A 12,790-nucleotide genomic window follows, 5' to 3' on the forward strand; every position below is an offset into this window, starting at 1 on the left:
ACCTTATTCAACTCGAAATATATACAATGCAACTTGAAAAGTTCGTGAACATAAGCAATTTTTGAAAAAAATTCAACATTGTTGCAAATTAATTTTTGTCATTCGAGCTTCATTTTTGAATTTTTGTAGATAAGTTCAATTTTGAGTGAGTACGGTTATAAAAGATCGGTTATGTACCGAGTAGCTCAAATATGAAATTTTGGATAATTTAGTGTAGTTTTGAGGTATTTTTGGAGAATTAGTGCTTGAATTCGTAGAAGAAAATGAAGTTTGTTCTTTTGTATACGTTTGTATACTGTATTGTATATTGTTTTATATAAAATACAATCTTTTTGTTTAGGTAATTTCTTCTTCCTACCCATTTTATACATACTTATACAATATAGATACATTGTTTAAACACTGTATATACATATGTACGTATTTGTATAATTATGCATATTATTGAATAATTGTATATATAACATTATGCAAAATTATAAGAGGCCTATAATACACTCATATAAAAATACTATACAATATTATGTGCAATAATAGTCTATTTAGGTGATTTTCTTCTTCCTTACCATTTTACATCCACTTATACAGTGTTAATACAATGTCTATTTTGTATATATTTATATATTATATTGTATATTGTTGTTTATATTTATATACCGTATTGTATATTATTGTATATACAATACAGTCTTTTTGTTTTGGTGATTTTCTTCTTCTGCTTCATTGTATACATTATTATACTATTAGCCCCATATTCTCACTATATGTTTTAATAAGGACAAATTAATAAACAAATATCTTGCAGGATACACCGAAGATACAAAAGATCAAATAGAATCAATCCAAAAAGGAAGCAAACATCTACTCACAAGACAGGCGGTTCCAAGATTGAAAGAACATCAATCACAAAGATTATTGACTTCCAAGACTTATGGCAAGCGAATCAATCAAGAACAAGAGCAAAAGGAAAGAAGACCATAGTATCAATCACGGAGAGTACTAGCCTCCTAGAATTATAGCAAGTCGAATTAATCAAGACTAAGAGCAAAAGGAAAGAAGGTCGCACCCTCTACATAAACATATTTGATATGGATATGTATGGATGTGGAAGTTGCATCACGTATGGACACATTTTATGGTGTCATTCCTCAATCAAGGAATCAATTCAAATCCTTGATTGAGAAAAAACCTCTTGGGTTTAATTATGAAGAATAGAAGTTGAAGCAGCTGAAGATTATAAAAGAAAAGACCAAAGATCGAAGCACTTACGCAACTTCAAGAAAGAATCTCAGAGTGTCTCAATCTTAGTCTCATAAAGCTTTGTACTTCTTAGTTTATAATAGTTATACAAAAAATAAGATCGAGTCAATTTTGTAATACAAATTGAGGCTGTGTCACAAGATCTAAAAAATAAAATAAGTCTTCAGAACTTGTTTACCACCATTGTACTGGAGCTCCACTTTGAAAGATCTAAGAAGACTTTGAAACCCAAGGGGACTGGAAGTAGGCACTATATTGGTGTTCTGAATCAGGATAAATCTATGTATTTTCTATTTCAAGTTGTATATTTACTTATCTGCTGATTTAAATCTAATCCAGTTTGTGAAGTATATTGATTTGCAGAAAGTCGACTTAGAAGACTTAACAGTCGACTCACAAAAATTTTCAATTCACCCCCTCTTGAATTTTAATTGGTATTAGAGCAAGTTTCACCAACAGTGTTGCTTAAACGCACGTGAGAAAAGATCAGATGGCAAACTACTAAAATCCCGGCGCTCTCCTTCAAGACGGCCATTCCACCACAAAACCATAATACTTCAACTGACAATAGTACTCCTATTGGAAGAACAGATTCAGAATATTCATCCAATCGAATGACTTTCAAACATGGGGTGTTATTAAGAAGGGACCAAAGTCAATCCCAGAACTCAAGGAAAAGTAGAAAGGTAAGGATAAAGACAAAGAATCGAGCAGTACTAATATAGAAGACCTCGGGAACTTTGAAATCACCAAAGAGAAACAAGAGGTAACTCAAACTAATGCACGAGCTATAAATTTACTTCTTTGTGCAGTGGGCAGAGAAAAATACGACAAGATATCGACCTGCTAGACCGCAAAAAAATGTAGGATAAATTAGAGGTAATTTATGAAGGAACCACCAAAATCAAGAAGTTAAAAATTGTTGCTCTAGTCAATGAATACTTTAAAATAGAAGAAAATGAGAACGTAAAATCAATGTTTGCAGATTTAGCAAAATTGTGTGTGAACTAAAATCATTAGGGATGATCTATCCGCACAGCCTACAAGACCAGGAGCTTGTTAGAAGTCTCCCTAAACTAAAATTGTCAATCTGGAAGATGGAGACCTTTACAACATGACATATAATGAGTTACGAGGTAATCTCATTGCATATGAACAAAACTATATCAATAGGTACAACAAGGAAGAAAAAAAGAAACCAGTAGCCTTCAATGTTGTACCAAATGAAGAGAGACTTTTTGGAAGAAGTCAATAGCGAAGGAATTGCTCTTATAAATTAAGGATTAAGGTAAATCATGAAAAAGAGACAATAGAGATCCCAAGGAGTCAGAAATAATGATTCCACAAGAAATAATTATCGTTGTTATCACTGTAGAAGGCCAGGCCACTTTAAACAAAATATTCCAGAATTAAGAAGAAGATCGTCTAGAAAAAATAAAAACTTTAGATCCTAGAGTGATGAAGATGAAACCGAAGAAGAAATACAAGCAGCCATCATGTGCTTCATGGTAAAAGGTGAATCAAGCAAAGGTAAGACCACACGACTATCATAATTGTAATATTCTTGAATCTAATTTAGATATGATAACTGACGAGCTTTAAAATTTTATAGATGAATATAATAAATTCTCTCAAGAGAATAAAAACTGAAAAGCTCGACTTAAACTAAAATATGAAAAGGAACGAAGAAACTGTCAAGTTGAAATTGAAGCATGTCAAATTGAAATTGACTTACTTCAAGAAGAGCTTGATGATGTAAAAATATAATTAAGTAGCATTAAAAAATCACCAAGTCACAGTTTCGTAAGATCAAATTCCTTTAAAACCAACTTAAGTTCCCCTTTAAGATCGTTTAAATCAGCCAAGACCTTTTTCTCCTTTCAAGGACCTGTCTGCTATACCTGTGGATAGAAAGGACACAAATCATACAGCTAAAAGTAAAAGCCTAAAAGTGCATGGGTTTGGAGGCCTAAAGGAAGTACATCTAACTCGCAAGGACCCAAGACCACTTGGGTATCTAAACAAAATTGATTTTTTTTTTGCAGGAACATGTTCGTAAAATCTATAAAAAGGAAATGTGGGTCATTGATAGCGGATGTTCCAGACATATGACCCCAAAAAAAAGAAAATTTTTATTCTCTGAAGAAAATAAAAGAAGGATCAGTCAGATTCAATGATAATTCTAGAAACAATGTGATTGAAGTTGGGTCAATAAAGCTCAACCCCTCATGTGAACTTATTAAAGCATATCTCATAGACGGACTCAAACCTGCTCAGTATTAGTCAGCTGTGTGACGCTGGATTTAGAGTCTCCTTCAAAGCTGAAAGTTGTTCCATCAAACATGATAAAAGAGACATTTCTCTTATCAGTGAACATGTTGATAATATTTATGTCTTAAATAGTCCTGATTTTGCTACCTTAACCCGCCTCACCGTGTAAACCAATGACACTTAGTTGTGGTACAGAAAGCTTAGGCATGCCAGTATACATATCATTGAGAAACTGTGCAGACTGAAACTGGTGAAAGGCCTGCCAAAACTCAAGTTTGAGAAGGATCAAATCTGTGATGCCTTCCAATTGAGTAAAAAGACTCGAACATCATTCAAAGTCAAAGACATTGTCTCTACTACCAAACTCCTTCAAACAATCCATATGGATTTATTTGGCCTCGCCAAGACTGCAAATATTGGTGGGAAAAGATGTATTTTTGTTATTGTTAATGATTATTCTCGTTTTACCTGGGTAATGTTTCTCGCTCATAAACATGAGATTTTTACAGATTTTGAGATCTTTTGTAGAAAAGTACAAAGAGAAGCAGGACATCTCATCACCTATGTGCACAATGATCATGAAGGAGAATTTGAGAACAAAACTTTCGAGGAATACTGTGCTCAGAATGGATACTCTCAAAACTTCTCATCACCTCAGTCTCCTCAACAAAATAGTGTGGTGGAATGAAAAAATCATTCCTTTCAGAAGACTACAAGAACTATACTACTGGAACACGATCTTCCAGATCACTTTTAAGCAAAGGAATCATAGGTGATTAACTCCCCTCCACAGCCAGCATAGACACATTTCATGCTTTTCAACTTCATCAAATTCACTGGAAGAATCTCATTAGACTACCAAAGCTTGTTTCACTGCACAATCAGCTGCAACTTTTCTTCTTGACTTCTCAGGGACATAGTCTTTCTTCTTTCCCTTATTAGCTCCAGATTTTTGATATTCTTGATAGTCCAATTTGTGTAGTGGACAATCCTTGATAAAATGCTCAAGACTTCCATATTTGTGACAAACTTCAACAGTACCTCCCTTTGTTCTACTGCTTCATTTTCTTTGAAATTGGCCACTTTTCTTCATTGCTTTCACAATCTTTTTGGCCAGGTATGCAACATCATTGTCTTCCTCGCTTGATTCAAACTTTGATGCTTTTGATGCCAAAGACTTTTTCCTTTTTACTTCCTTCTTCTCATGCCCTTGCTGCTTCATGGGTTCATGAGTCTTTAGATTACCAATAAGTTCATCTATAATGAGAGTCTTCAGGGTTCTTGCCTCAGTAATAGCATTTAGTAAGCACAACATGTCACATCATCAACAAATGCCTCATTAGACCTATTCTAAAAAAGACGCCTTATGAGATGTGGAGATGGAAGAAGCCAAATATTAGCTACTTTCATTCATTCGGATGCAAATGCCTCATCCACAACAACGGTAAGAATAACATGGGAAAATTCAATCTAAGAAGTGATGATGGTATTTTTCTTGGATACTCTCCCACCAGTCGCGCTTACAGGCTTACAATAAAAGAACATTAGATGTTAAAGAATCTATGCATAGTATATTATGATGAAACTAATCACCCTCTTATGAATTTAAGTATTGATGAAGAACAAGTGAGCAATCCATAATCTAGAGCCAATGCTAGCACATTTCCTAAGCCATCGCAAGACGAGTCGACTACATCCTTTCTAGAGTCTACTCTCGCAGTTGAAATAATCAAAACAAGTGTTCTAAGAGAATGGAAAAATTATGCTAGCTATTCAAATAATTTTACTATCAAAAATCTAGATGATAGGATGCAGACAAGAGCCTTATTGATAAAGCAAGCATCTGTTGCCCTTGTATCTCAAATAGAACCAAAGAAGATTGATGAGTCCCTCAAAGATGAATCCTGGGTCAAGGCCATGAAAGAAGAATTGGACTAATTCGAACGAAGTCAAGTTTGGACCTAGTTGAAAGACCCAAGAACTGCTCAGTAATCGAAACTAGATGGGTCTATAAAAATAAATTGACTGAAGAAGGTAAGGTGATCAGAAACAATGCCAGACTTGCAGCTCAAGGCTACTCCCAACAAGAAGAAAAAATTAAAATGGGCCTCATAGGAGAGGTCACATTTTCTTGGGATTACAAATCAAGCAAACACCTAAAGTTACTTTCATTAGTCAAGCCAAATACACAAAGGAACTTATCATAAAGTTTGGCATGGAGAAAGAAAAGGCCTATGGAACTCCAATGAGTCCATCCACAAGTCTTGATTCAGATTCATCTAGAAAAGATGTTGATGAAAAAACATACAGGGTAATGATTGGATCACTTCTCTACTTGACCACTAGTCGACCAGATATTATGTTCAGCGTATGTAAGTTTGCAAGGTTTCAGTTGGCTCCCAAAGAATCTCATTTGACTGCCGTCAAAAGATTAATCTGATATCACATTGGAACCTAGGATACTGGACTATGGTACCCTTGTTCTTCTCATTTTAATTTAATTGGATATTCAAATGCTAACTTTGCAGGTGATAAAAATGATAGAAAAAGAACTAGTGGAAGTTGTCAAATACTTAGTGATGCCTTGATTTCATGGCACAGTAAGAAGAAAACTTCGGTTGCTCTTTCAACAAAAGTCGAATACATCGCCGTTGGAGGATATGATACTCAAATTTTAAGGGTTATGCATCAACTACTTGATTTTAATTTGTCCTTTGAATTTGTACCCATAATGTGTGATAACACCAGTGCTATTAGTTTGTTTAAATATATTGTGCATCATTCTAAGGCATTTTATTTGAGATCATGTAGAAAACAGAGACTTTTCTTTAATATTTATTGACTCCAAAAATCAATTGGTAGAATTTTTCCCATGCCTTTGTTAGAAGAAAATTTTGTTTCCTTAGAAAAAGACTTGGTATTATCAGTATTAATGACTTGTGAGTTTTATCTTTGGAAAATATTTTTTTTTACCTATTTTGGAACATTTTTTTACTACCTTATTTTTACTTTTGAAAATTGATTTTCTAAAGGAAGGTGTCATCATTACTTTCACCATTTCTTACGCCACGTCTGTCGTCACTACACTCTTTTATATTACCAACATCCCCCTTTCTGTCGTCCTTTCAATTCCATTAGTCACCTCATTTACTTCGCCCCCTTCTCCCAACAGTCACCTCATTCCCAACATCCCCCTTCTCCTCTCGATTCACTCACCCATTTCTTCATCTTCTCCTCCGCCCATTTTAAAATCATGATAAACTATTCTCCCCTGACCAAAACTCACTCCATGGCCAGTTTTTCCAAAAATCTCTTCGAAAACCTCTATTCGATAATCATGTTCTCATCATCGAATCCTCTGATTAATATTCATTGAATTCTCAACAGTCAACTATTATCAAAAAATGTCCAGCCCCCAGCCTAGCCTCTTCAATAAAGTAACCTCATTCAAACTCCCTAAACACCTTCCCTTTTGAGGACATGCTTAAATTCTGAACAAGCTCACAAAGAAAAGTTCATAGCCTCCAAAAGTCGCTCCATTGTACCCGATCGCATAGTCAATCTTTATTAATTAAAGAAAGCTCATTGCAATCCCAGTCAGTCTTTAAATTTTATGACTAGACACTGGTTTTTTGCCTATGTGGACTTGAAGTGTATGAGGATCTTGTTTGAATATTTTATGCCAATTTCTTCTGCCTCCCTCCTGACAGCAATAAACTTAAGAATCTTGCACTTGGCACATGAATCATACTAAAAATTTTTCTGTTTGTAAAGGTATTTGGTGCAAAGTTCTATAGTGCGATCCCCTTGTTGAATGACTCATATCCCGAAGATTTTGAAATAAGATTTGAAGAAGTTAAAAATATCCTGTCTAACCTGAACACAATGTCTTTTAATTTTGGTCCCTTATCTCTATGTTTTAAGTACCGCATCATGGCTCATATCATCGTCATCATATTGATTCCAAGGAAGGTATCCTTTTAAATATAACCTATCGCGATGTGTTTGTCCTGTATTGTATTGAAAAGCACAAGATAAATTGGGCTTCTTAAATTCGTGAATATATGCTTTAGAGTACAGTAGATATTCATGCCTCTGCCAGTATGTCATATGGATTGCTGATTACTCGAATTCCCCTGTATTAGTATATTGACCTCTCTGATTACCCCTCGGTGGAAGTCTCCGCTACTTATGTCTCCAAAAGTTTTTCCAACATGGGATATGTTTTGGTCGATAATGAATGGTGTAAAAAGAACTCTACTCGATCAAAATATGAACTCCCTAAGGTAAGCAAGTCAGTTTCTAACCCCATGATTTCTGTGTTAAAGGAATTGAAGGAACTCAAAGATTACTTCAAAGCTATTGATGAAGGTGTAATGCTGCTTCAGGGGTTGACTTCTAGGCTTATAGATTTTGGGAAGAGCACAAACAATGATATAGACTCATTATAGCTGACCCTTGCCGGATTCAAACAAGAAGGCATCAAGCTATTCACCAAAGTATTTGCTCGTATGGACTCCCTCAAGACTCAGGTCAACTCCTCAAATGATTATCTTATGATATCCATCCAGAACTCCTACTCTTCCTTCTTTAAAAACGTTGAAAAATCTTATGACAAATTCTGCCATAACATGCATAACACCCTCACATACTTTCTGGCTAAGCAGTGAATGATGACTTTTATTAAAAAGGGGTCATGTCCCCTTTTTAGGTTTGTAAAATAAATTTTACATATTGTCAACCATATTTTTTTTATTTTTACTTAATCCTGATAATCAATTAGACTATTTACCTGCTATATGTCTACTGCTTCTTTTATTTTCTTTTGTCGGGTTGTTCTTTTTTATTATGCCAAAAGGGAAAGAAAGGCAGGAGCATCAGAGGAGCCCGCATGTCAAGAGGAACAAGTCGACTATCAAAGGATGAGAGTCAATTGATGCTCAAAGAAAAGAGGAACATTAGAAGTGCTTGCAAGACAAGGGGAGAAAGCCAACTATCAAAGGATGAGAGTCAACTAATGCTCAAAGAAAATAGTAACATCGAAGGTGTTTGTGAGACAGGGGAGCACATCATCAAAAAATAGAAAAGTCAACTGATGTTTATTATTTGTCATTATAAAAAAAGGAGAGATTGTTAGCCCAATATTCTCACTATATGTTTTAATAAGGACAAACTAATAAACAAATATCTTGCAAAATACACTGAAGATAAAAAGGATCAAATAGAATTAATCTAAAAAGGAAGCACACATCTACTCACAAGATGGAACAACATCAATCACGAAAATTATTAACTTCCAAGACTTATGGCAAGTGAATCAATCAAGAACAAGAGCAAAAGGAAAGAAGACCACAATATCAATCATGGAGATTACTGGCCTCCCAGAATCATGGAAAATCAAATCAATCAAGACTAAGAACAAAAGGAAAGATGGAAACACCCTCTACATGGACATATCTGATATGGACATATATGGATGTGGAAGTTGCATCACGTATGGACATACTTTATAGTTCCATTCCTCACTCAATCAAGGAATCAATTCAAATCCATGATTGAGAAGAAATCTATTGGCTTTTCTTACAAAGAATAGAAGCCAAAGCAGCTGATGTCACACCCCATTTTTATAAAAAAAAGATATAATTGAGTTTGAAAAGGGTATTATTATTAAAAGTGACAAATAGGACAAAATGTGTTTCGAAAAGGATTTTAAAACACGAATTCAGAGTCTCCACTTGGCATAGATTTGGTGTGCCAAGTCACCTTTGGAAATTCTTTTCAAAATAAATTTGACTCTCAAAACTGATCCGCGAACAGAGATTTTGGTTAAGAAATTATATTGACCGAGGAGAAGATGTTAGGTACCCCTCGGTCCCGTGGTTCTAGCATGGTGGCTTCTTGACTTGTATCAGCTAATCTGATACCATGAAGTGAATAAACCACATAAAACACACAAAACTAATAAACAAACAAACCATCCAAAACAAATTCAAAAAACAGTGTCTAGTTCAATTATTACAATCAGAAATAAAAATACTAAGATAAACCTACAATAACCTATATTAACCCTAACTATGCTCTACCCGATGCATAGGGCCTTCATCACTAATGTCCTTCGCGTACAAGATACTTTGGGGTATTTCCTGGTGAATAAATACAAATGGTCTCGGGGCATTCCCCGGCTAAATCAATACATTCTTTCAATGTGAGAAAACCAAAATATTTCAAACATTCAACGACCACAATCCTAATGTTTTCCCTACCTGACCTACTATTTGCTTACTTATTTTGATTTATCAAGATTCTATCACATTCAACATCATCAATGAAACAAAATTAATCCAAATACACTTTATCAAGATTAACCCCTCCCGAATTCATTTCAACCACACAATTAACCAATTTCAATATAGAATTAACCCATCAGGCCACGTCAATTATAGAAGCTCAAATATACTCAAAAAACACTACCAAATCACATTATCAATCACGATGAGATAATAGAAAGGAGTAGAGTTGAGAATTGGACCTTAAAAGAAGCTTTCAAAATCAAAGTATTATTCCGATTTAAAGGTAGAATGCGCTTCCGATAACCACAACTCAAACCTCAGCCAAAGAAACCGCATCCCAATACTAACCCCTTAAATTGACAATTCGACCTCAAACTTTGTTTTGCCCAAACAAGATTATTTTTTATCTATTTTTGACGCCAACATTAATTAGTATTATTACTTTTTGGTGGATTTCATTGAAAGTTAGAAACGGGAGTCGGGTTATGTCATTTTTGGTGGGTTTAGCCACTGATTTCTGGTGGATTCCAAAATAGTGTGGAGATGGGTTACTATTCTCTGCTTCGTCGGAGCTCCGAAAAGCTCAACAGTAGCAAGAAACGGAGAAAGAAACTGGTGGTAGCAAATTTTTTCAGTGAAAACTCGTCGGAAGAATCTCTCTCATATTTCCTCTCTGTTTCGCTCAATTCTTTCTTTTTTCCCTCGATTTTAGCTCTCTTCTCTGAGTGGTGTATAGTTATGAACTGTGTATGTATATGTTCAAAAAATAGAATTGTGTGTGTATTCCCCTATTCTCCATATCTTTGTGTGCCTATATTAATGTGTTAGTGTTGTGTGTGAATTTTTTGTGGGTATTTAAGCTGTGAGAGTGAAGCTGTGTATGTGATTCAGTGTATTTCGAGTGTGTGTAGTGAGGTAAGTCTATTAGAATTGTGATAGTTTTTCTTTCTAGGTATTTGTGAGGTGTATATATTTTATTGTGTGTGTTTGTTGTGAGTATTGTGTGTCTATATATGTTCCAGTGAGTGTGAGTGTGTATACGTACAACTGTATGTATATGAAAGTCAAGGGGTGTGTGTATTGTATGGTGTATTTTTGTTAATTAAATGGTTGATCTTAGGTGTATTTATAGGCCTAAGCACCATAACTTATCCATATTTTAGCTATGTTTAGAGAATAAAGTGCCTAGTTTTTTTTTATGTTTTTACTCTACTTCTATGTAATTGAGCTAACCGATATGATTAGCATGATTTTAGGTACTAATGAGGTAGATGAAGACATTATGGGACTATGAAATGCGGATGGCATATGACACAAGAGAGAGTAGCAATCTGGACCAAATGTGGCGCCTAGAAACTATGTCCAAGACTAATTTGTCATTTATAATTAGTTTAGGGACTTAGAAGGCAATTATGAGAGAAAAGATTATTAAAAGGCTTAATGCTGAGTTTTTATTCAATTATTCATTATTCTGTATTATTCTGAGAGAGGAGAAAGGAGGCTTAGCTTGAGGGGAGAGAGAGAAACGTTTTTCTCTCTTGTTTTCACTATTCGTACACCAAGATCGTCTTCTAGTTTTTGGTATGATGAATATTTCTATGGTGATTTTTGTTTTATTTATGAATAGCTAAGTTTATTAGTTAGGGTTATGGAAGCCTTGTAGCATACAATCTATTACTTTGGGTTTTGAATTCATTATGCATAGATTTGTTTACATCATACTCTCTTCGTTTATTTTGAATTCTCGTGGTTGCAAACATAGAGGATGTTCCTTAAAACACAACTTGTTTGAGAGAAAGGTTGTTGTTCGGAAAAGAGAGTAGTGACAAGAAAATAGGATTTCCAATCCCTATTTCATATGTTAATGCCTTAGCAGGATTAACTACTTGGAGATTTCGTATTGTTTTTGGTGAATGTTTTTTATTCGAGAGAACTAAAGTGAATTAGTCCTTGATGGTTGAGAAACACTAGGATTATGTTATTAAATATAATTCATTTCTCTGTAAGCACAATGCATGTATGAATTCATAAAGCCCATAGTTAGTAAGTATTGAAAACTACAAGGTGGACATAACCCTAGCTTGCTATTTCTCTGAATTTGAATACTACTACACATATTCATCTTGTTAAACTAAAATCATTAATTTGTGAACTGAATCAAATTCCCCCTATTTATTTTACGGAAATGAACGATTAAAAGTCAACTAATCTGTATACAACTTAATTAACACCATATTTCCTGTGGGATTCGACCCCAACCTAGTTGACAACAACCCCTTACTCTCTCGTAAGAGAGGTGTAATTTGAGCGTTATCAATGGTGAGCTGAAAAAAACTCCCCTCATTCTATTATTAAAAGTGTATGTGTAAAATGTGAGGGGGTAAGGGTAGGGGTAAGCACGTGGGTAAGGGTGGGGTAGGGCAAGGTTGTTATTTTTTGTAATGAATTTGTTGAGAGTTGGTTAATTTTGTTCTTTTGTAGAAAAATTATCACATGGGGATAGGGTACATGGTAAGATGAGGGTCTATGCATAAAAATTCACTTTTGGGAGAGATAAAATTACGTGTCTACATCATGCCCTTCTTTAGGTGTAAACATATAGTGTTTTCAAACAAAAAAATACACAACGAAATAGAATTTTATCCTGACCACTATTCAAAAGAAAGAAATAGAAGGAAGGAGGACAACCGACTCTTGATTTTTGGCATCCTACCTATCCAAAGTTGTGTGGAAGTCAAGTCATATGTAGTTTCAGGGTTGACAAGGAGACGAACTATGTCGAGTTGGAGAGTCAAGTAAGGTCTTGTCGAGGTTCCGATCCGTGGTTCTGTCATTACATCAAAAATAAAATTACAAGTTTAAAGATAACTAATATTACAAAAATCCTATATGTGCAGCTTCTTTAGATTCTTGACTTGACTTCCTGATGCTTTCAAAAGTAGCAAAAGATCTGATCTTCCTTGGGTTGA

The sequence above is a fragment of the Capsicum annuum genome, chromosome 2, assembly GCF_002878395.1.
Source record: "Capsicum annuum cultivar UCD-10X-F1 chromosome 2, UCD10Xv1.1, whole genome shotgun sequence".
NCBI classification, from domain to species: domain Eukaryota; kingdom Viridiplantae; phylum Streptophyta; class Magnoliopsida; order Solanales; family Solanaceae; genus Capsicum; species Capsicum annuum.